The 25,131-nt window shown below is 34.1% G+C and overlaps 1 protein-coding gene across 1 annotated transcript in view; it reads left to right on the forward strand.

The window, feature by feature from the left end:
* Window positions 1–25,131, forward strand: part of LOC140750930 (protein qui-1) — a 154,417-nt gene that overhangs the window by 59,567 nt on the left and 69,719 nt on the right. The gene's annotated exons all lie outside the window — the stretch shown is intronic.

A 25,131-nucleotide genomic window follows, 5' to 3' on the forward strand; every position in this document is an offset into this window, starting at 1 on the left:
GTAAATGGGTGGATATATTCAGAGTGTAGGTTTTGATGACTGCGGCTCCCGACCGCGGAGGGTAATGTTTTCCGAGTGTATGTAAGTCCTAATACTTCGCCATACAGTCCAAACCACTAGACGGATTTTAACATATGAGATGTCGTTTGATCCGTCGAAGTAAATATTAGGAGTCCAACAGTGGGACAATGATGGACATGAACATGTAGAAAATGTAGTTATTTTGCAATTACAATTTTTATTTTAAGTATACCTATTTAAATTTATTCATAACTAGCTATGCCCCGCGGTTTCACCGGCGCTAAAAAGAAACAGGGGCACAGCTAGTTTTAAAATATAAGTAGCCTAAGTTACTTCTTATTATATCAGCTACCTGCCAATAAAAGTCCCGTCTAAATCGGTCCAGCCATTTCAGAGATAAGCCAAAACAAACAGACAGACAGACAAAAATTGTAAAACATGTTATTTTGGTGTATGTACCGTATGTATATTCATATGCATGTAGTAACAACCGGTTATTTCATATTTACATAAAAATACAGTAAAATATTATGGAATTAAAAAATGATATTTTTTAAGTTTTGCAGTTGATTGCATTGAATTACACTGAAATGCGTGGGTGCTTTCAGAAAAATACGAGTATACCTGATATTTCATAGAATGTACGGAAATAAAGTTGGTATTTACTGAAATATAATACTTACTACTCCGGTGCCGTGTGGGCGTAGCATCTGCATCATATTTCTGTTTGTAAGCATAACTACCACTATGACATTTGTGCAATAATGTGATCATAAAAAATAAATTTCTACTTATTTAAATAATCTTTCGTAGTTCCATTAAAAGTTCCAGTAAAAATGATAATATTGACGTGATTAAATGAATATTAGTATTTTTTGTCTTATTATAAGCATACGATTTATTTTCCATTTACCAATTTGTTACTTAAGTTAAAGGATTGCGCATTTAACAATTCATCTTCTAATCTCTAAGTTCTTCTCTCTAAGTTCTAAAAATTATTCTTCTTTGGAAAAAAAAATATAATAGGCACAGTCATAATACTAGAAATAAAGATAAATTGGCCATACCTCAATTTAGATTAAGCAAGGTGTGTAATTCTTTTATGGGGAACTGTATTCGTTTCTACAATAAAATACCAAAAGACATTATCGATCTATCCGAGAAAAGGTTTAAATCTACTATAAAATTAACTTTATGTAAAAAAGCTTATTATAATGTTAATCAGTACTTAAATGATAAATCCGTATGGTATGACAACTCCAGCTCCAACATCAAAAATTAATTATATGTACCACTATGTAAAATTGTATATTATTTACCCTTTAAAAGATGCAAATATGCACACGTATGGAGTTTCTTGCGCCGCTTCTTCTCCATAGCGAAATACCTTCCGAAGCGGTGGTAGTTTGTTGACTTTCAAAAAGTATTCTATATGAATCAATTTTGAATAAATGAGATTTGAATTTGAATTTGAATTAAGTTCCTGTCCATTCAAAATACGGAAATTAATTGATTGTATAGCGAATGAGTAGTTACTATTTACGTGTTTGTTACGGGTTCCATCAAGGTAATCTAATTGGCCCCATATTATTCCTCAGTTCCTATATTTTACTTTTACTAATATTTTATGCTCTTGTAGCGTAGTTAAGCAAGATAAAGCTCACGAATAAGATCACGCACACAGCCGAAATCATTCTGAAACTGAAACGTGAATGTCACTGCTAAGTGCTCGTGGGCGCCGCGTCAGTTTTCTCTATGCAAACATAATAGCTGTCCTGGGATTAGCAGAAGTAGGTTTTTCATACAGTAAAGTAGGAAGTTTCGAGAGCTATGTAAACGTATCTCTGGTGGATAAAGTTGATGTTTACTGAAACATTATATTACAAGGTTTGAATACATTGGCAGAGTTTGTGTCGCATTTTTCACGTTTTTGACAGCCTTCTTGATTTTATGGCACTTTATTTCGTTCCAGAGAAGGATTATGTCGAGTTCATACCATGAAATAGTAACAGTGGGTAAGAAATGTAAATCTATAAAGGTTGATGAATAAACGGATGGGTACATGTAAAATTCACACGTAGAACAGCCGCCCTAGTTTTACCGGATGTTGCTTCTTCATGCGATAAAACAGGATGTTTATCGAGAAAATGTAAATATAACAAGTCAATATACTCCCACAGACGTAAATAACTGCTAATATAACTTTAGTACTGATGTAAAGTTATATTTTTAAAGTTATTGAAATAAAGAAATATGCAGTCCAGTAAATGGTACCGTCGCCTATCGCACTTGTAATGAATTCCATATAGGATTGAAGTATTCGTGAAATCGGCTACAGACCCTCATTAACAAATAAATTGGATCTCTGCCTTACCATACCTTTCAAAGAAAACAAAGCTGTTATAAAAGGCAAAAATAGGTGTGGCGATGATACTATACCAATGTTCAAGCGTCAGAGACGTACTTATAACTCAAAGTAGGATTACGGCTTATATGGAAGTAACTTCTATTTACAGAATATGCTACAAAACTAAGTATAAAGCTTTTCCACGCAACATCCGCATTATACTATTTACAAACATAACAGTTGCCGGGATTAGCGGGGAAACCTTCATACGTGAAGATAGGAAAGTTTACAAACTTGAAATTAGCACAATACAACTGCGTTAAGATGGGAGCTTAGCGTTCTTAGTTCCCAAAATAAGCTCGCGTAATAACGTACTTATGTAAGACTTGGTAGGACTTGTGTTTTGCGTTTTATTATAAGAGGTTTATTTAACTTCATGAAACGTTTCTGTAGTTTTTCCAAAACAGTTTTAATGGCAATATGAAGTACATCAACAGGAAACTGAGATATTTTATACTCAATAATGTGCTTAAATTGATTAGGATGAAGAGAGCTTCTGTGACATAAGTTCCGACCATATTCGACTGCATTGGATTAACAAATGCATTTTTCGGCCGAATAAAAGATAATGATTATTGTTTGTTTGGCACTTGCTATTACTTTATGCCTCGAAAATTTAAAAAACATTATTTCATTGGATCATATTGTCAAATTTTACGAGGAAATCGCAATGATTTCTTGGCGGATTCGTTGGCTAATGTATTTAGAGAGTGGACCTCTAGGACATCTACGCATTAGTTACCTTTATCCCGTTAAATAGGACAATTTAAGGTGTTGTATGATGTACATACAAAAATGTCGTGTGTAGTATTAACTGCTCATTATTTTTACAAATTATTAGTACACGTTTAAAAATAAAAATAAAAACTCTACACAAACAATTTTAGCATAACTTCGTCGTTCCTACGAAAGATATGAAAAGATGTCCAAAGGCGGTGTTTACTTTGAAATATAAAGCCTCCGGGGTATAGGGTGTGCCATCGCATCTTATTTACGAACATAAAGACTGTACTGGGAATTCAACATAATATGCGTAGTGTTTCCTACATCATAACTGCTACACAGTTTCTCATTTGTTTTAATGAGAATTTTTCAAGGAAAGAAATTTTCTTAGTAGTTAATATTACAGTCAATGGAGAAGTTATAAGTTCATATATTCAGTAGATATGTTGCTTTGCGAGCATTGTATAATATTTTACGAAACGTTTATTTATAACGTATATTTTATAAACATCTTATGAAACAGTGTAATGAAATTCGCCACATGGAGTTGTAATTAAAGATTTCTTTTTATTTTTTTTTAATCGGCATAATCGTCCCATGCCTATTTCTGTTATGTAATAATGATAGAACTATTATATTCTTACTAGCTGACCCGGCAAACGTTATGTTGCCATATAAATAAAAAATGTTAAGGGTGAACAACCCTTATCACTTAGGGGTATGAAAAATAGATAATAGCCGATTCTCAGGCCTACTGAATATGCACATAAAATTTGGTGAAAATCGGTAAAGCCGTTTCGGAGGAGTACGGTAACTAACATTGCAAGACCAGTAATTTTTATATATAAGATTTAATGAATATAGACCGGTAGACATAATACAAGAAGTTTTTTGACTTTAATATAAAAAATGTAACAGCGTATGTGGTGAATGTGATATCAGATAGATATGTGTATTTTGTATGTGAATATTTTAATATATAACGGGTATTCACGATACGCGGTTATTTATTTATTTTTCCGATATTTCGACCCTCAAAAGAAATTTAAAAACTGTATACCATGAGTAAAATGTCTAGAGTCCGCGATAATATTCGTCTAAAATAATATAAATGTATGTGAATATTACGAGTCTTACTAGTAGATTGACATTTCTCAACAGGTAGCAGTTTAGCTGCATGTTTGTTACCCATTTTCATTTCGTAAAACAAATAAACATAACTTCTAAATTCCCACCTTGTCGCACTGTTACCATGCCGATTGTCACGTGCCTTAATGGCACGGAAATGGGCACGGAAGTCGGAAATGCTAATGAAAAATTACTTTACCGATCTACCGCCGATTTCTATTTAGTTAATTCCAAAATAATGCAAGCATGTAATGTAATTGATTTTATTTTTTAAATGGTGTAATTCTTTTTAACCGACTTCAAAAAGGAGGTAGTTATCAATTCGGCCGGTATCTTTTTTTTTATGTATGTACACGAATTACTCCGCCGTTAGTGGTCCGATTTTAATAATTCTTTTTTTATTGTATAGAGACTAGCTGGAAGTTGGTCCCATTTAAATTTGGTTAGGATCCATTGATGGGTTCGGGCGAAAATCAGGGGAACTCATCCACCCATGTAAATATAACAGCCATAGCTTTACCGTTATGAACCTATTTTAAAGCCTTTAATTTCGTGTGTGTACAATTGCTACAAGTTGGTCCCATTTAAATTTGATGAGGATCAGAGTGGGTTCTGGAGACAAAATATTTAACTCCTCTACCGATGGGTATAATTGAGTTTTGTTTGAAGATATTTTGTGTAGGTTCTAAGGAAATTGCAAAGCCAGTTCATCATTGACTATTTAGTTAGGTTAGGTTGGAACATATAAGGGCGGGCGGGCGCTTCCAATCAATGTAAATTCAGACTTTACCTTCATTCATGATAACGTTTTTACAATTTTATATTGTATTAATATAAATGTTAGTATGTCATCACTAAAAAGGGTGAAAAAATTTTTACAAAGAAATACAACCGACTTCTATATCACTACAAAGTAAAAAATAATTGAAATAAATAGAGACTCAGATAGAACTCTCATGTTATATAGGGTTGATAACAGATGTCCATTGGCTTAGTCTCCATTACCACACTCTTTAAACTAGAACTCTTTCCACCTTATAAAAACAGCGCTAAGCGCTGTTGTTATAAGGTGGAAATAGGTTTGACGGGGGTGCCTCTGGAGCCGAACCACAAGGTTCTACCTTCATTTACCATACAAAATGCGTTAAAAGAGAAAATATTTTACAAAGCGGGTTCACCTTTGATATGAAATAAAATTGAGAATTAAAATTTACAAAGCCGAACCCAACAAAGCTGCTCTTACTATTGCTATGTAAAATATTGTTAAAAATATCCATTCAGTACGAAAGGATTAGTTGGGGAAAATTCGAGCTTATAAAAGCTAATTAATATTATTGTAAACTAGCTTTTAATTTTGAAATGCGTTGCTACCCATAAAAGTCTAGTCTAAAACGCCTCTTGTCGATGCTACTACCTCACACACTACTTACTATCAAATCCAGAGAACACCAGCATATAACCTTAACTCTACTACTACTACTAATACCAGCAGTGTTCTTGCTATATATTTACTGTAAAAATATTTGAGAAGGTAGGTAGGTAGGTAGGTACCTCAGGTAGGATAGGACTCTGATTTTTCTGGGTTTGATTACAGATATCCATGGGAGGCAATTGCCTCTTAGGAAGATTGCATGTTCGCTTGCCACTCAAATATCATTAAAAATTTGTATAAATCACCATTTCAAACGCAGTTATCTACTAACATAACAAATAGTTATTATGTATATAATAGCAAGCATAATAAAAGTATCAAATTAAACAATTACTGATATGCAAATGTAAATGAATCCAGCCAATTGTCTACAAAATACAGGTTTGAATGCTTTACCAAGTTAATAGGCATGTTGGAAAGCTACAGTCAACAGGTGGGTTGCCGTAATGGCCACGTCTATCAGCCATTGTCGATTACAGCGATATCATTCTACAAGTTGTTAGAGGTATCGATTCAATTGATGTAGGTAATGCCAATAGGTGAAGCATTAGCAAAGTGATGTTTGTATATTAGGGTTAGTATGAAATATGGACATAATGATTTAACTTTTTTATAACATAGGAGTAGCAGACGAGCATGCAGTCCACCTGATGGTAAGTGGTAATGCCGCCCATGGACATCTGTAATCAATTCTAGAAGATTAGTTTCCTTCTTGAGGTCGGACAGAGATGCGCCGCTACCCCTGAAGACTAAGCTGAAATGCCTCGGAAAAGTATGTGTCCCTTACCATACCTTTCAAACCAGAACAGAGCAACGCTAACCAGGTTTAGTTTACTTCAGAACTTTTAATTTACTACTCCAATTAACCTCATCATAAAACACCTTAGTTCAGTATGTTATTTACAAGTTATAATATGTATGTATCATAAAAACTCGTTAGTTACGTATGTTATCTAAAAGTATATTATGTTTGTAAACAACTATCCTAACTATATTTAGGTGAATATAATTATCACGAAAAGTATTATTATTTTAGGTGTAACCGAATACATGCTTAAACTTTTCAGACCATAAAATTTCAACCCCTAATTGTAAAACTTTAATTCGCAGGCCTCCGGCGCTCGCTTCGGGTTCGTTGTGTTACTTTTTATTTCGCAAACTCGTTGTAATACAAGTTTTAAAAGCTTTAGAATTACCGCTTTTTATTCTATAGTGATAAAATTTACGGCTCTAGCAGACTAGATGTTTTCAGGACCGACGTTTTGCGTGTGGCGTGTTTTAGTGCAATATTGCAATGCGATTTGATCGATAGCGGTTCAAAAAACGCGCGTTTTAGCGTGTGTTTGCAACCATAGTGTCCGGCTGCCCTTGGAGAAATTATGGTCTAAAATCGTCAAATACCGCGACTGCATCTAGCTTTCGCGAGGTACCTTATTGGTCGATCGTGGCTCCTAAAAATGGTAGCTAGTCTGCGGTGGCCCTTACAGATAAAAAAAATCAAATATAATTTCCAAGCAAAGTTCTAAAATTCTAATTACAAAGTAGTCTAATCCATTATTTTGTTTTTAAATCTAAAGTTACGATAACAGCTGTGTTATGTACCTCCATTTAAAAATAATCTGATTCCCAAAATTCTATACCTACGCAAGATATTTGCGTACATTCTAAATTTTATGCATATTCATGTTTCATTTACATTTTATTTACGCTAGCTTTTCGGATTTTAATTCTAACTCGATTGTCTGTTAATTGAGTTATGCAATCAAATAACATTTTGATTTTCTCCAAATCCTCTTTTCTGTCTGAAAATATTTTAATTGCATCTTTTTTGTTATTTTTAATACGGTTATGTAATTAAACATTTCTTATTAATTAAATTTGCAAAATTTCAATCAGGAATTCTTGAAATTGTTAATGGTCGTACTAAAAAAATCAAGAATACAATGCAGGTTAATTAATAAACTATCGTATAATTTGTTTCACTAAAGATTGTATTACAAAGTGTGGATTTTGTATTTGTATTCCGCTCGTTTTCTACAACATGCGTGAAACACATATTATAGTAGTCATAAATTCCAATTACGTTCTTTATTGAAATAGATCATATAAAGTTCTGTGACCCTCCTCAAAACCTTCTCAAAACATACTATGAGTTAATGTGATTCCAGCAAACGTAGAGGCCAACATAATATTAAACAACATTGTAGTTTGGTGCGAGGTTAAATTAGTTCATGTAGTTCGCGTGACGGCGGTGCCCATTTGCGAGATATGATATTAATGAACACTACCTGTCATTAGGGCCAACGAGGTGGTAGAACAAGATAATAATGTTTCGTGGCACATCACAATTCTAGCAGTTTAAAGCACATAACTGCGTATTGCCAACACTATAACCTCCAAAAAAGATAGACAAACCTACGCCGAACATTATGTTTTAAGGAAAAATTTGTCGTGCGTGGTTCTGTGCTATGATAAGTATAGAAAAAATGTGAAACATGTTGTGCGTCATTAAGCCAAAAATCTATATTGTTCCGAAAGTGATATATTGTTTTTTTATTGTAAACAGGTATTCTATCGACTTCTTGGTTTGTCTATATCATTTTTAGCCTGTCCTAACCACCATAGAATAAGGGCTCTTCTTACGTAGATACTCGTATATCCTAAGCCTATTAAAAAAATCTCTCCATCCCTAACTGGCTTCTTTTCTCCAGATCGACTTACGTCCGTTATAACAATCAATAACAATCGATCTATCCTACATTTTGTCCACCAAAACCGACTTTTGACAATTTCTACCTTTGATAAGTAAATGGAAAGATAAAAAATAAAATTATCATCGCCTTAAAATTGAAGGAAGCCACAAAAGGATGACTTTTTCATTATTGTTTGAATTCTTGACAGATAAAAATATTTTTAGAGTTACAATGGAGTTACATATAAATAACTATAGTCTGATTCATAATTAGGTGTCCAAAATGTAAACAAAGAAATGTCACTGTCAAAATTAACAAGAAACAAAAACTTTAACAAACTCAACGAAAAACTAAAATTTAACAAATATACACAATTTAACAAACGCGTTATGTAAACGAGAAAACATCGAGTTCGATCACAATCACGAAAATTAATAATATCAGCATTGAACTTAAAAATGACAGCGCATTTTCTACCATAAACTTTGTTTTTTATTATTATTACTTATGGATCGAAATTGATCTGATATAAATATTAGAAAATGTGAATTAATCTTAATGTATTTACATTATTATTTTATTATTGTTGTATTACTTTAATATCGACAAAATAAGAAACTACCATTTCTAACGTATTTTCTAGATAGGTCAACACCTTTGTTTACATTTTGGACACCTAATTATGAATCAGACTATATATATTTTACTCATCTAAGATTTTTATCTTAAAGAAATCGTAAAGTTTTGATCTTTGATACTCAAAATTGGATATATTAACTATTAAAACCAGGCGTTACCCGTTGGCATCCTATAAATCCATTCCCAAACCATATTGTTATCACGCAACAGACCTGTACACCATCGTATTAAGCCTCACTAAATCATTTGTCATTTCCTTTACAGCTTTCGGCGTTTCCAGTCCACTAAACGATAAACAACGGCTATTTCATCGCTGATCAAATCTGCCCTGTTATTGTTGTAGCGTTATATTATGTTAAATAGCTATAAACGATTACATATCGGTTGATTAAACAGTTTTTAGTTTCACTACTAAAACTGTTATCTTGATATGACATAGGTGTTTATAGATACACATTTCGAAGTAGTCTTTATATACCTGTACATAGAAAAATATACCCTAAATAAATTTAGATTACAATCGAGCATACAATCATCTTTATGATGTATTGATGCAGTTTTCAATTAATAAAAAAATAAATTTCTGAACAGAATAATATGTGTTATTCTGTTATTTAATAATAATAAGTGTAGCGGCACTACCTCCGGATTCGTTAATCTGTAACATTTTGGAAAGGAAAATCAAACTCAAAACTGTATATATAGGGTGGCGCAAAATTAATCACCCTATTTTGTTTTTGAATAACTTTTGTACTGAATAAAAAAAAGTGATTTTGAGTAATAGAAATCTTTACCAGTGTTATCGGCGGAAGTGTTAAGAGAAGTCGTGGAAAATCGGGCGCAAATTTGTGTTAACGCTGGTGGTAGAGACTTGACAGATATCATATATTACGATATAATATCATTTCTAATTAGCAAAAAAAAGTTACAGGTCCTGGTAAATATTTATATTACTCAAAATCACTTTTTTTTTATTCAGTACAAAAGTTATTCAAAAACAAAATAGGGTGATTAATATTGCGCCACCCTGTATTAGTGTCTAACTATATCTGTAATATTAGCAGCAATACCTAATATTTGACGTATAAAATCGGCTTACGGTAACGTCCTAAATCTAAGGTACTCCCAGTATTTAAGCAAGCTTACGCACGACTTAGCATTACCTGGCTCAGCTGAGCAAAGACTCAGATTACCTACTGGTTAAACTTTGCTGAGGGAATTAGAGCAAATCCTTTCCTATCTTGCTACGTAAATGGCGTATTCTTGATACAATACAATTTGACGTTTTATATAGTTTTAGAATATTCTCACGTTTATTGCATTGAAATGTTCCTATATTTGTACTATGTGAAATCGGTGTATTTACTACGAGGTCAAGCTCTACCATAAATAATAATTCTTTATAAGTGTCTGTATGTATATATGTATGTATTTACAATATTGTTAATTATATTTTTAAAAGACTTGCTCCGTTTCTACTTTGTAATGAAATACCTTCCTAAGCACTGGTACCCAGATTGTAGACGTTCGAAGAGTTCTATATGTATATATTTTACCCAACTTGAAGGCACAATTTGAAGTCGAAACGGTTTAACGTAGTATTAGATATACATATGTGATTAGATTTTTCTTAATTGTGGGAGTTATATTTTTAATAGATCGGGTTTTTTTTGTTTTGATAGTAATTCCCTAGTTCGTAAAAAGAATTTGAAATATTCGACTTACCTACTTGCTAAAACGTTTCCACTATAAAAATAAACGAGCCAAATGTTTACTACACCATACCAGACACGTACTACGTAGGTATACAGAGATCGCAAACAGTTTTAGGTTTTCATGCCACTGCATAATAGACCGTGACAGAATGTTTCGAGGCACGCGATTCCCCCATAATTTGGGTGGATTTAAAAAGTTTAGCGAATAAAATAGCGTGTTCTACCCCACCCTGTTTTTAATACGTTCGGTTTTTCCATCCATTAGAAGCACTCGTGTACTTATAAGGAATGAGAAATGAAATGTAAATGTCTAAGACAAATAAAAAGTTAATTTGGTACTCCCTTCAAGTATTCATTACGGATTTTCACATGAAAATATACATAGCTTAAGGTTCTTTAACACATACATACGTCGTGTGTAAACCGAATTGTACGTCGTTACGATTAACGGTAAAACGGCAAACGGTAAAATACAAAAACTACAACTGTATATGAACGACTGTATATTTCGATCATCGAAAATAATGGGCGTAAAAGTGCTCATCAACAATTTAATAGTTTATAGATCTATACAGATAATCAATCCACTGTTGACAGATTTTTCGAGTAAAATCATACAATACAATACATTCACTCGCTAGTCGCTCAAGCAAAAATTTTATGCCCGAGCGACAAATACTTAAGCAACTGTTCAGTAGCTTGAAGGTGGCAGAACCCTTTGTAATTCGACTCCGGCAGCACCACCGCCACACCTATTTTTGCTTATCAACAGTAGTGTTAAGCGCTGCTGTGTTCTGGTTTGAAGGGTGTGGTAAGAGACACATACTTTTCCGAGGCGTTCCAGCTTAGTCCTCAAGGGTAGCGGCGCATCTGTGATCGACCTCAGGTAGGAATATCTGATGCTACCCGGAGGTTGATTACAGATGTCCATGAACTCCTTACCTTCAGGTGGACTGCATGCTCGTCTGCTACTCCTATATTATAAAAAAGCATAAGCGACAACATAGCTTACCAACTATCTAGCTAGCCAGGGGCGTGTCGTTTTTAATGATTGACATTGATGAGTGGTCTTGTTAGTTGTGAGACATCTTAACAAGCCAACTCCTCCGCAAAACAGCAGGAAATATCAAATCAAGACGCGATTTTGCTGTATAAAAGATACATTTCTCGCATCATTATGGACCCATTTTATCTTCTTTATCCGTCGTTACTTAACGAGGTTGTTACTACCGACGTCAGAGCTCTTATCGTAAATTAACACAAATCGGATAGGCTATACCTACTCTTAACATGTTACTGAAGATTTTTATAAAGAGGCCGACAGTTTTATTCATCTATTATTAGGTAGTCAAAGATACTGACGGGCAAAAGTAAGGATACACAAATAGTTAAAGTATTAAGCTTGCTTGTTTTTTTAGTTATCTATATCCTTATGTTACACTGACTTCATCATACGTGTAAAATGTAATACAGTTGCCGCTGCAGTCGAACCGCCAAAGGTTTTATCATAAACTTAGATTTCTTTCGTTAAATATATTCTGTACAAAATTATTAACAGATTCGGCCTATGTACGTTATCATAGACATCAATATAAATAAATTAATATGCATTGTATAAGAAAGTATTATTTTGTCTGCCACGTCCCGTGTCTGAAACGCTCAATGTCTTTAGATTTAAACGGGACTTAATAAGAATCTATGCTCTAGTTATGTATTGCGTCGGGATGCAGCAGCCAGGATACAGAAAGACCGAAATGACTTATTATAGAATATTTAATTTAAACCGAATATTACAAGGTTTTATTAAATCTAAACTAAATTATAACTACCTAACCTAAAATGGTGCCTTGCTGGGACAATGTTAACACCCAGAGTGAATTCCCACGTTCGGGACTATACGTTGGAAACGGAGCGGTGGTGCAAAGTCAGCGTTCCCACGGCACGGCGGCGGTGCAGGATCGGATGTCTTCTTCATCGTTTGTTTAAGGCGAATGCCTAACTATGGTGGTTAAGGCCAATATATGACACTCTCACCTTCATTCGAGCAAAACAAATATATTACCAGAACACAAATACAATATAACCAAAAATTATTCAGCCTCAGTTTAATATCACTCTTCACATATTAAACTTTACAAATATAAATCGACTCTGTCAGCTAACAATGCCCTTTCAAAAACCTTTTAAAACTACACGAATTGAATAAATACGCGAGGGAATTTCCTGGAACTGACGTAAATTAAACATTCGCTATCAACGTAACTCCATTATACTCCAAGCGAATGTACAACCGAATTTCGATATGAACCCCTTCAAAATGCATTTTGAAAGGCCTTTCATTAGTTCCCATTTACGGATCTATTGTTCGTTTATTTGCACGTGGAATGTTTAATATTTGTGTGTTGGTGTTTATTGTTGGTACTACTTGTTATGTAGCCCTATTTCTGCCTAATAACAACAGCATTTTGAAGGGTGTGGTAAGGGAGATATACTTTTGCGACGCGTTACAGCTTAGTCCTCAGGGGTAGCGGCGCATCTGTGGCCGTCCTCAGGGAGCAATAGCTAATTATATCTGGTGTTAATTATAGATGTCCATGGGCGGCAGTAGCCACTTACCATCAAGTGGACTGCATGCTCGTCTGCTACTCCTATAAAATATATATAAAAATGTAGTAAATGTCAATTTCTAAAATCATATGTAATGAATAATTGTGTGCGTTTATTATACTACTTATTATGTTGTAAAGGACCCTTCATTCTAATAGAATTTTGTTCATAACAAACATGTTGTATTGGATGTTTGGAATCATGGAACAGAAAAAACAAGTTTGGAATAGGTTTGATGTTTTGCAATCGTGATTGACTATAAAGGTTGTTCATAATGTAAATTTTAATTATTTTAGATATATTTCGCGACGCCTTAACCGTTAACATTATAGTATGTCATAAACGGTTTTATATGTCGCTAGACCCTTCCGAACAAAATTACAAAATTTTAAGGCGATTTCCTGAAAAATTTAAAAATATAAAAATATTTATATTTTTAACTTCAATATTTTTCACGTTAAAACTCCTTAAATTATAGTAATTTTATGATAAGATATCATATCCTTAGATTTTCTTCTAATCAATATTCATGCTCATAGTCTGGCATATTGGTGCGACATTCAGGGCATACCTACACAAGTATTCGGACCCATGACCCCATTCTGATATGAAGGCGTGGGCGATGCTATCCTTATCATGTTTAATATGCGACCGTTTTAATCATGTTATACATAAAGGCTAAAACGGTAAGCCGACAGTAAGCCATTTCATCAGCACTGAACTGTAATCCAATCAGTTGCAAAATATCTTTCGTAGTAAGTGTTGTGAAATACTATGTGAAATATTTTGAAGTTTTTATTTTTATTTTTATAGGTATGTGAATATAACATACTAGTAGTAAAAAACGAGCATACAGTCCACCTTAAGTAGCTACTGCCGCACATAGACATCTGCAATCAATCCCAGACAAGACCGAATCGCATCTGAGGTCGGCGACAGATGCGCCGCAACCCCTGAGGACTAAGTTCGAATGTCTCGGAAAAATATGTCTCCCTTCAAACCAGAACACAACAGGGCTTAACACTGTTGTTAAAAGGAAGAAATAGGTATGGCGGTAGTGCCGCCGGAGTTGAACCACAGTGGGTTCTACTACCTTCGAAACTCTTTGGTAAAACTCTTCGTAATTCGAGTATGCTGAAGTGTGGCTTAATATTTATTTCTGCTTTCTAAAAGTGCTGTATAGCTGTAGTGTTCAATTTGAAGGGTGTAGCATGACAAGAATATCAAATGGAAATAGAAAAAACAGAATATTATACTTAACCAAATTATTAGTCCTCAGGAGCAAAGATTTTCATTGACTTTAGGATCTCTGTCTTATTTAATGTCAACTCTATCTTGTCGTAAACCCATTATCCAACGACAGGGGCAGTCCTCTCAGAGTACTTATGTATCATGGTATGCTGGTTTAAATCAATTAACTTAAAAAGCTCTTTTGCGATTAATGAATTACCATCGTTATTCTAGGATTTCTAGAATATATAAATTACTTTCTGCAAGAGATCGCAGTTAGAAATATGAGTGGAATTCGTCATGCAAATCCTCAGAAAGTTAAATGCTCTGGAACTACGAGAGAATTATTTCAGCGACATTAAAAAATGAATGAAATCAATCAAGATTAAGCCAAAGTATAGTTAAATGATCTAAAATGATTAATGATTCTTAATGTCCGAGTTAATTATTGACCCATGTGTTTGACTTCACCTTAACGAAGCGATTTAATTACACTGTTAATTGAATTCTATTATACTTAAAATTATACATAAAATTGTACTTAAATTCTTAACTTAACTTAAAATATATAATTACAATACCCATTCGATTCTCTCAATATGAGCTGCCGTTTCAACAGCTAAAAACTAGTAAACAAATTCGATTTGAAAACTCATACAAAGCTCTTAGGTTTCAGGTAATATACATAATATCTGTTTAGCACACGATCAGTACCTTTACCATGAGTTTTTACGTTTCGACAAATATGACTGTTTTGGTATCTATTTACGTATTTGCCCATACAATTTCCAATCAGCGCCCCTAGCGGATTGTATCAGAACTATAGTGTCAGTAACGTAATATTAAATGTCTAAATTGACAAATTGGCGCTTTATATTTTTTTATCTCTCTTTATTGCGAACATGTGAGGCAGACAAAAACACAATGAAGGAACAGAATAATGGAATGAATAAACGTAACGTAAAATTGTGGGATGTTTTCAAAACTCATGGTAAGGGTACAGATCACTTAGTATTGTGGAAGAACAAACTCTTTGTGTAAAGGTAATGGCAGCTATGAACGTGTAAAATCATGTGCCTATACAAAAATCTAGTCTCAGACACAAAATATATAACCTACCGACATTGTCGAAATACAGCGAAACAACTTTTCATACTTCTCATTCTGAGAGAAGCCTTTATAATCGGATTGTCGAAATACGACGAAAGAACTTTATGTAAGGAATCGTGATTTAAAAAGTAATCTGTTTTTTTTAGTACAAATTTTATTTTAGTAGATAAACTAGCTACTCCCCGCAGTTTCACCCGCGTTAAAAAGATATAACGCGGATGAAACCGTGGGGCACAGCTAGTTATAAAATATAAGTAGCCTAAGTTACTCCTCATTACATCAGCTACCTGCAAGTAAAGTCCCGTCAAAATCGGGTCAGCCATTTCAGAGATTAGCCAGAACAAACAGACAGACAGACAAAAATTGTAAAAATTGATATTTTGGTGTTTGTAGCGTATGTACGAGTATATACGCAATTACGCATGTAGTAAAAACCGGATATCTCAATATTAAAAACAGACACTCCAATTTTATTTATACTCGTATGTATCAATTACTCGAGGGGAAAGGTATTATGTGAATCATTGATAAAATATTTTTGTATATGGATGTTTGCTGATATGAGCGCAAAATTGACGATTAAGTATAATTATTATAAAAATAAAACACTCGCCTTGTTAAAAATAATTAACAGGAAAGGTAAATAACGTGGCCTAAGTCATCAATTTAGATGAATCTAACGACATTTCAAAATTATGTTCAAATCTGACAAGACGTTTGGGCGTGCTAAAGAATGAGGAATGGGTACATACATACGTTTAAATAACATTACCCCTTGAAGCCTTTGATAGTTATTAACACCACCTATTAATAACTATCAAAGGCTACAATTACTTCAAACCAGAGCAGCATTGCTTTGGTTTGAAGTAATTGTAGTAAGGGAGACATACTTTTCCGACACGGTCCATCTTAATCCGCAAAGGTAGCGGCGCATCTGTGGCCGACCTCAGGTATGAATCTAATTCTATCTGAAAATTATTACAGATGTCGGTTGCATGCTCGTCAGCTTCTCTTATATTATAAAGGTCCTTCGAAGTCTGGTAAAAATAGACTTAAATTAATTCTACACAAGATAATATAATATATGAGTATGAGCGTGGATCAATCGCTTTGTCTAGTCTTCACGCTTGGCTTACAATTGAGTGACGTCAATCTCTACTTTAATAAATACTCTTTAACAATTAAAAATTCTACTTTAACATCCACTCATGCAGATAGTCTTTCAAAGGTAGCTAACGTAACGTTAGTATTAAAAATATATATAGACGAACAAAGATACTGCTCCTTTTCCAAAGTCGACAAAACTGTTTTAAAATAAAAGTAAAAGTATTGTTTAGTTTTTCCAGTACATACTTCTTCGATTTCATATTTCATATTTCTTCGATTTTTAAGTAACTTAAAAACATGACCAACATCATCTACAGAAACCGATTTTATCCGCACAATCAGTAATGAACATTACACAGTATTACAAACCCCTCGAAAAGCCCTTTCTTTTTCCCAATCTAGCCGAAATGTAGCCCGTATTCCCCGAGGACGTACAAACATTTGATTTACCTAATGTGAAGAGGTCAGTCGATACGAACAAAAAGAGAGCACTTGATGGAAACCGAGATGATTACTCACGGTAACAAAAAACGAAAGAACTTTTCGGCAACTTGTAGACTTGATTGTTAGTTCTGTTCAGAACTTTATGGAGAACTTGCGATTTCGCGAGGCTCGTGTTTCTTGTTCTTGTTTATTACAATTTCTGTCGGACGTTGCTAACTTTACACGTTTTGAAGTTTACAGTATTATATTACATCTTACACTTTGGCGACGTATTTCATTATTATTAGTTATTTGTAAGTTAGTTTTGATAAAATTTTAGGAAATTTCTACATTAACAAACTGTAGCGATACTTACGATTATATAAATAAACTTCGCAAGTATATTTTCTACAGATATAACTCTTGTGTTGATCAATAGTTTTTTTTTAGTCACCTTTATTAAGCAACCTGTATTTTAATGAATTCATCAAATATCTACAAGAAGTATTGTCATAATTAGTACGTAACAATGGAAACAGCACAGTGAATATCTCAGATATTATTGATTTTATTCGTATGTAACTTCGAAAAGATTGTTATCTACGTTTGATTTGCCTAATGTGAGGAGGTCAGTCGATACGAACAAAAAGAGAGCACTTAATGGAAACCGAGATGATTACTCACGGTAACAAAAAACGAAAGAACTTTTCGGCAACTTGTAGACTTGATTGTTAGTTCTGTTCAGAACTTTGAAGAACTTGCGATTTCGCGAGGCTCGTGTTTCTTGTTCTTGTTTATTACAATTTCTGTTGGACGTTGCTAACTTTACATGTTTTGAAGTTTACAATATTACATTACATCTTATACTTTGGTGTGTATATGTGGGCGATTGCTTTATTACTAAGTTTTAATAAAGTTTTGGAATTATCTCAATTACGAAATAGCAGCGATACATACTACGAGTATGTGTATAACAACTTCGAAAAAGTAAGATTTAATTAAAAGTTAATTTTAAAAACTTGCATTGCCATAGCTGTTATGATGCTATGTTTCTTTAAAGCCGCCGTTACTAAGCACAAGTTGCTTAAATCTTAAAGATTTCATCAAAGCTAGAAGTAAGCAGTCAAAAACACTAAATATTTTTTTTAAATTCCATTCTGCATATATTAAATCCTTTACACAGATTTTTTTCCGAGCACAACTAGATACCTGAAAGCAAGCATAGAGTTGCATGGGTGTAGTCAAACGTGAACGCTCGATTAATATAATAGTAACAGGTTATACCTACCAGTTAGGTTCTACCCACGTTACAGCTCGTTCAAACAAAGCACGCACCTGTGGTTCGGTGGCGTATCGATCCGTGGCGTGTTCACACCACTTAGCCGACCGCGCTGTTTGTTTTTATAACCGTCTAACTTAACTTACAGTAGTTATATGAGTAAAAACTACTATAATTATTGTAGGTGGTAAAACCCTCTGGGGTTCGACTTCAGCAGCACCGCCGCTCCTATTTTTGCCTAATAACAGCTGCGTTAAATGTTTCTGTGTTCTGTTTTAAAGGATGTGGTAAGAGAGACATACTTATCGGAGGCATTTTAGTTTAGTCCTCAGGGGTAGCGGAGCATCTGTGGTCGATCACAGGTATATAACCTCATCTGAGGTTGTTTACAAATGTTCATGGGCGGCAGAAGCCGAAGAATTAGGTGGACTGAATGCTCGTCTGCTACTCTTACGCTACAACTGTGTACAAGTTATGATGTGTAATCTTAACAACTACTTTGGAACACAAGTACTAAAACTTACTGTAATCAGAAGTCCAATAAATAAAACCACATTATTCTCACAATCAAATAATAATTTTTAATCACTGTGCAAAAACGACATGTAAAAAGACACAATTCCAAAAGCAGCGAAACAGTTACGTTAATAATTAACTAATAAATAATTCACTCTCGTTTTCAAAGATAATTATTATCTTATGGGTACCATCAGTACAATGGATGACGGGGTGTCCATTATAACACAGCGTTTTATAACCCCGCTTTACTGAATGGACTGCCGAGATTTATAGCCAATGACGCGCACTCAGTTCCTATGGTTCCGTGATGAATTATTATCATGACTGTAACTCATGTGAGAAATATAATTGTCATTCCAAAAAAATATTAAGTACTTGTATGTTACTTGTACATTTTTTTTATCGGGAGATACATTCTACATCTTCGATGCAAAGGGTTTGAGTTTATTTCTGACATTATAATGAGATTTTTTTGCGTATTTGTTTGTATGAACCCACAACACAGAGCATTGTGTGCTTATGAGCTAAAAACGCTACTGTGTTCTGGTTTGAAAAGTGTGCTAAGAGAGACTCATAGGGTTGACTATATATTTCCATGGGCGGCAATTGCAACCTATCATCAAATACAGTGCACACACTTTTGCTTCTATGACATAAAAAGAAAAATAAATAGAATTTTAATTTCAAATCAATTTACAAGAAAATTAAACTGCGATTTATTTATATCGTCGTGAGCTCAACACAATACAACACAAAGGTGTCTCATCAAAACGGTCAGCTGATGCTTCTCCATTATTATCCGGATTTTATAGCTCCGGTGAATGGCGAGGTATAAAAATCGCGTATTTAGTTTCCATCGTTTCGAGATAAATAAGAATCGTGCTGTTACTTTAATACAGAAAAATACATAAAGTAAGAAGAAAATGAGAGAGTCTTGAAGATATTACGTCACGTGCTATAATAATAATAATAAAGTATTATTAAATGAATACAAATCATATTTTTATTAAACGTTTATCATTTGGAAATAAATGAGAATCGAGGCGTTCGTTGAAAAATATATATAATAAGTTTTAAGTAAAGAATAGCGATCATAATGATAAGTTAAATCAAGTGCTTAAAATGTATTAAATTATTACATAGTTTCAATAATTTTAAAAATGTTTCTCAAGAAAGAACCTCTTGATAATATAATCTTTTTTTTAATTTCGCAATAAAACCCATGTTTATAAGGCATATTAGCCTTATATCCCTACAATAGGTACAAGATGACGTACATAAGTAACAGTACATAATGCACTGTGCGGACTGAGAACAATCTATGCTTATTTAGCAAAGTATCTCACGTTGCCTCTACAAGCAAATGTAAGCGTGCTGATGATCAAATCATAAAGGGCTTACGCTACATTATCCACATTTATGTTAAAGGCTTACACACGCATAAGGGCATAACTAATAATACAAAATGACACGAATACTTGTTCCTATATTTTGGAGCTAATTAAGTATCAGTACCTATCTATACTAATATTATAAAGAGGAAAATTTTGTTTTTTTGTTTGATTATAATGAATAGGCTCAAAACTACTGGACCGATTTTAAAAATTCTTTCACCACTTGAAAGCTACATTATCCACGAGTAACATGGCTATATTTTATATGAAATATTATGATAAATATATTTTGAGGTGGTACAAACTATGCCGGGTCAGCTAGTATTTCATAAAGTAGAATTTAAAGGAAATGGCGCAGTAATTTTTGAGTACATTATTTATACCTGTATCAAGGAGCAGCAACACAAAGGTGGTGGTGGTGTGTTTAATCAAAAGCTCGGTCACCGAAGAAGTCTAATGGATAACATTATTATACGCCTTTTTATAGCCGGTTCCTCCCTGAATGGACGCCCGCGATTTATAGGCAATGGCGCGTACTTAGTGTCTATCGTTCGGAGATAAATGAGGACCGTGACTGTTTATTTTCATTACGCGATAAGAACCTGAGAAAATTTATTCTTAAGTCCCCGTTAAATAGATGGCAGGAAAATTTACTGTTAAGCCGTTAAAAAGGATAGCGGAAAAATTAAGCTCGCACTTAAATTACCGTTTATTTTCAGGACTGTAGGATTAAGGTTCTTCATTTGTCGCATGTAAAGAATACACATAAATTTGTTTATGTATGTTCGAATATCAGCACTTCTTAACAGTCGTATCTTTATGCTGCACTTACGAACTGTGTATTGGTATTGGGCATTTTAACTCATAATCTAGTCCAGCGGTTTCAGTTACTTAAGGACAATACTGGGATTGTTTTTAAAACACTAATTTCAAAACAATTTAGTTAACTAACTTTATAAATAGGTATGATATGATATGGTATGATATATAATTTACTTCAAACAATCACTAAAACGTAATATGATTATTATAAAGAAAACCAAAATAATCTGTTTCATATACAACACGACAGCACTGGTATTTAAAATAAAATCGTAATATATGAAATCGTGATCGTTTAACAAATTTTATGTTATAAATTAACGGAACAGTGCATTCATTGTAAAACATATATCGAGATAATCGCCTCGTAACGTAATTACGGGTGTCGATTACACCGAGCTGTCCTGTCTGTACGCTGATAAAACAAACCGCAGACACGTTGGACAATTAATCAGGCGACCTGCCGGTAATCCGCCTACATGTGTTACTAACCTATGTATAACTGTGTATTTACTCAACTAGTGGATTTATTGTCGCTATAAAAACGCTTTCTACACTCACGGGGGGGCTGTGGATTCTGGACGCCGCGAATACATAAATAGACAAATACACAGACACTCAGACTCAGAATAGAAATCTAAATTAATCATTGAAACGTCTGTCTGGCCGGGAATCGAACCCGGGTCCCTCTGGGCCTCAGCCCGGTATTATTATTAAAAGGAAAACCAAACTTATATCTGAAATAATCCATTTTATCTATATCAGGACAGCACTGGCATCGTATTTAAAACAAAAAAATATTAAATCGCGATCGCTTGACACATTTTATTGCATCAATTATCCGGAACAGAGCCTCCATTGTAAAATATATCGAGATAATCGCCTCGTAACGTAATTACGAGTGTCGATTACACCGAGCTGTCCTGTCTGTACGCCGATAAAACAAACCGCAGACACGTTGGACAATTAATCAGGCGACCTGCCCATAATCCGCCTACATGTGTTACTAGCCTATGTATAACTGTGTATTCGACTAGTGGATTTACCGTCGTTAAAAAATCTTTCTACGTTTACAGCGCCGTACTAGTATTCCATATATCGTGAAAGTCATGAATGAACACACAGATTCAGAATATAAATCTAAATTCATCATTGGAACATTAGTCTGACCGGGTATCGAACCCGGAACCCTCTGGGCCTCAGCCCGGTATCATTATTAAAAATAAAGACCAAGTTTATATCCGGAATAATTCGCTTTACATACAACACTGCAGCACTGGTATTTGAAACAAAAACCTAATTTATTAAATCGTGATCGTTTAACAAATTTTATTTCATAAATTATCCGGAACAGTGCCGTCATTGTAAAACATATATCGAGATAATCGCCTGGTCCACGTAATTGCGGGTGTCGATTACACTGAGCTGTCCTGTCTGTACGCCGATAAAACAAACCGCAGACACGTTGGACAATTAATCAGGCGACCTGCCCGTAATCCGCCTACATGTGTTACTAATCTATGTATAACTGTGTATTTACTCAACTAGTGGATTTATTGTCGCTATAAAAACGCTTTCTACACTCACGGGGGGGCTGTGGATTCTGGACGCCACGAATACATAAATAGACAAATACACAGACACTCAGACTCAGAATAGAAATCTAAATTAATCATTGAAACGTCTGTCTGGCCGGGGATCGAACCCGGGTCCCTCTGGGCCTCAGCCCGGTATCATTATTAAAAGGAAAACCAAGCTTATATCTGAAATAATCCGTTTTATCTATATCAGGACAGCACTGGCATCGTATTTAAAACAAAAAAATATTAAATCGCGATCGTTTGACACATTTTATTGCATGAATTATCCGGAACAGAGCCTCCATTGTTAACTATATCGAGATAATCGCCTCGTAACGTAATTACGGGTGTCGATTACACCGAGCTGTCCTGTCTGTACACCGATAAAATAAACCGCAGATGCGTTGGACAATTAATCAGGCGACCTGCCCGTAATCTGCCTACATGTGTTACTAGCCTATGTATAACTGTGTATCTACTCAACTAGTGGATTTATTGTCGTTATAAAATCGCTTTCTAAACTCATAGCCCTGCACTAGGATTAAGGACGCAATGAATACACACATAGACAAAGACACAAACACTCGGACCAAGAATGGGAATCTAAATTTATCATTGGAACATCTGTCTGGCCGGGATTCAAACCCAGAATCCTCTGCGTAACACGTTTAATTTCATCAATTCTCAATAGAGCAGTATAGTGAAATATGCTGAAGACTTCCAAATACATCCTGCAAAATAAAATATTCTTCACCCAGATTAACACCAAAATTTTCCGTGGTTCAATTACAATGACAGTAAAAAATATTTCCCCTGTGTTAGCAGTTTTTCTACTACTGGATCCTTGTTATAAAAGTGTAAAAATTATTGGAAGCGGTAAAACTTTTTCCCAGATACAGCTACTTCTGACATTGAATAGTATTTGTATCGAACATGATACCTATCATATTTGGCTATATATAAATAGGATATTCTAAAGGTGGTAATGTCCATCCAAGTCATCTGGAGATATGTGACTAGATTCTATTCACTAGACTAGAATCACGACATCCACAAACTCTTATTTTGATATTGATTTACGTAACCGTTATTTGCAAAAATAGAAACCAGAAATCTTATTGTAAAAGAAAACAGAATGCATGCCGGAAAAGTCGCAATGAAACCACAACGTGAAGTTTGTGGATAGTCGTGTTTAAATGTATCTTCATCCGAGTTTATTTATACGATCTGTAAACATGCTCGAGAAAAACAAGAAGCGTCGAAACAATTTGTGAGAAAACTCGAGTATTCTATCGTGGTTAATTGCGTGTTGAGTTAATTTTTGTTCAGCTTCTATTTTATTTATGTAGTGTAGAACAAATATCGAAGCTTCTGAACTCAATGCTCCTGTTGTTTATGAAAGTCTTATTCTATTTTCACCAACGTGTGGCTTGTGTATTTAATATTTGGCTATACGTTTCCTATACATTTTTTAGTAAACTGAGCAATAAAGATAAATACAAATTAATTAGTCACCAATATCTAAAATTACTTACACTTTAAAATATTTCATGTATACCAAATAAATTAACTTTTTTTTATTAAAATACAATCAAAGCAAAATCAGGCGGAATTACTCGTGATAAATAATCTCATTTATGTCGAAAGCATAAGTGCCGATTCACACACTGACCACATCATATTCACATAAAGTAAACCAAAAAAAATATAAACAATTTTGAAACATGGTTACCAAAAAACAATTATAGGTATATAATACAATCGTTTTAGAATATGGAACATAAGTAAATATTTATTTACAAAACCCATGATAATATAACTTCACCTTACCCTTATCTCCTTTTATTTTTATTCTGCATTCAGCTCCCCGTAAATCAACCCCTTGAATAATGAATCCCGTTTTTCAGGCTATCCTCCTTCCTTTTTCATGAATGCACAGCGTGAACTCATGGAATTTGTACCACGTTTCAGCTTGCAAATCAAATGCGTGATTGGAATGATTTGAATATGGAATGGAATTTTTCCTCCGAACAATTTTAAAATAATTGTCTTTCGTCTTTTGTTGTCGTAATTGTCTGTCTCTTTTGAAAATTGAGTAAAGCTACCAGCTACTATGCTTCTTTAATGGATAAATGCTTAATTACCAAATACTTACGATTCATGTAGGACAGAAGTCACGGAGGGTACCGTGCAGTGGGATCCAATTTGCCGGTCAGACCAATTTCTAAATGTACCTAAATGATTTCTGATTAACGACTAAGTCGTTTTTTTTTTAAATTAGCGACATCATATATCACTCCAA

Source organism: Epargyreus clarus, unplaced genomic scaffold, assembly GCF_041222505.1.
Source record: "Epargyreus clarus isolate Ecla_fem2 unplaced genomic scaffold, WU_Ecla_fem_2.2 ptg000021l, whole genome shotgun sequence".
NCBI classification, from domain to species: Eukaryota; Metazoa; Arthropoda; class Insecta; order Lepidoptera; family Hesperiidae; genus Epargyreus; species Epargyreus clarus.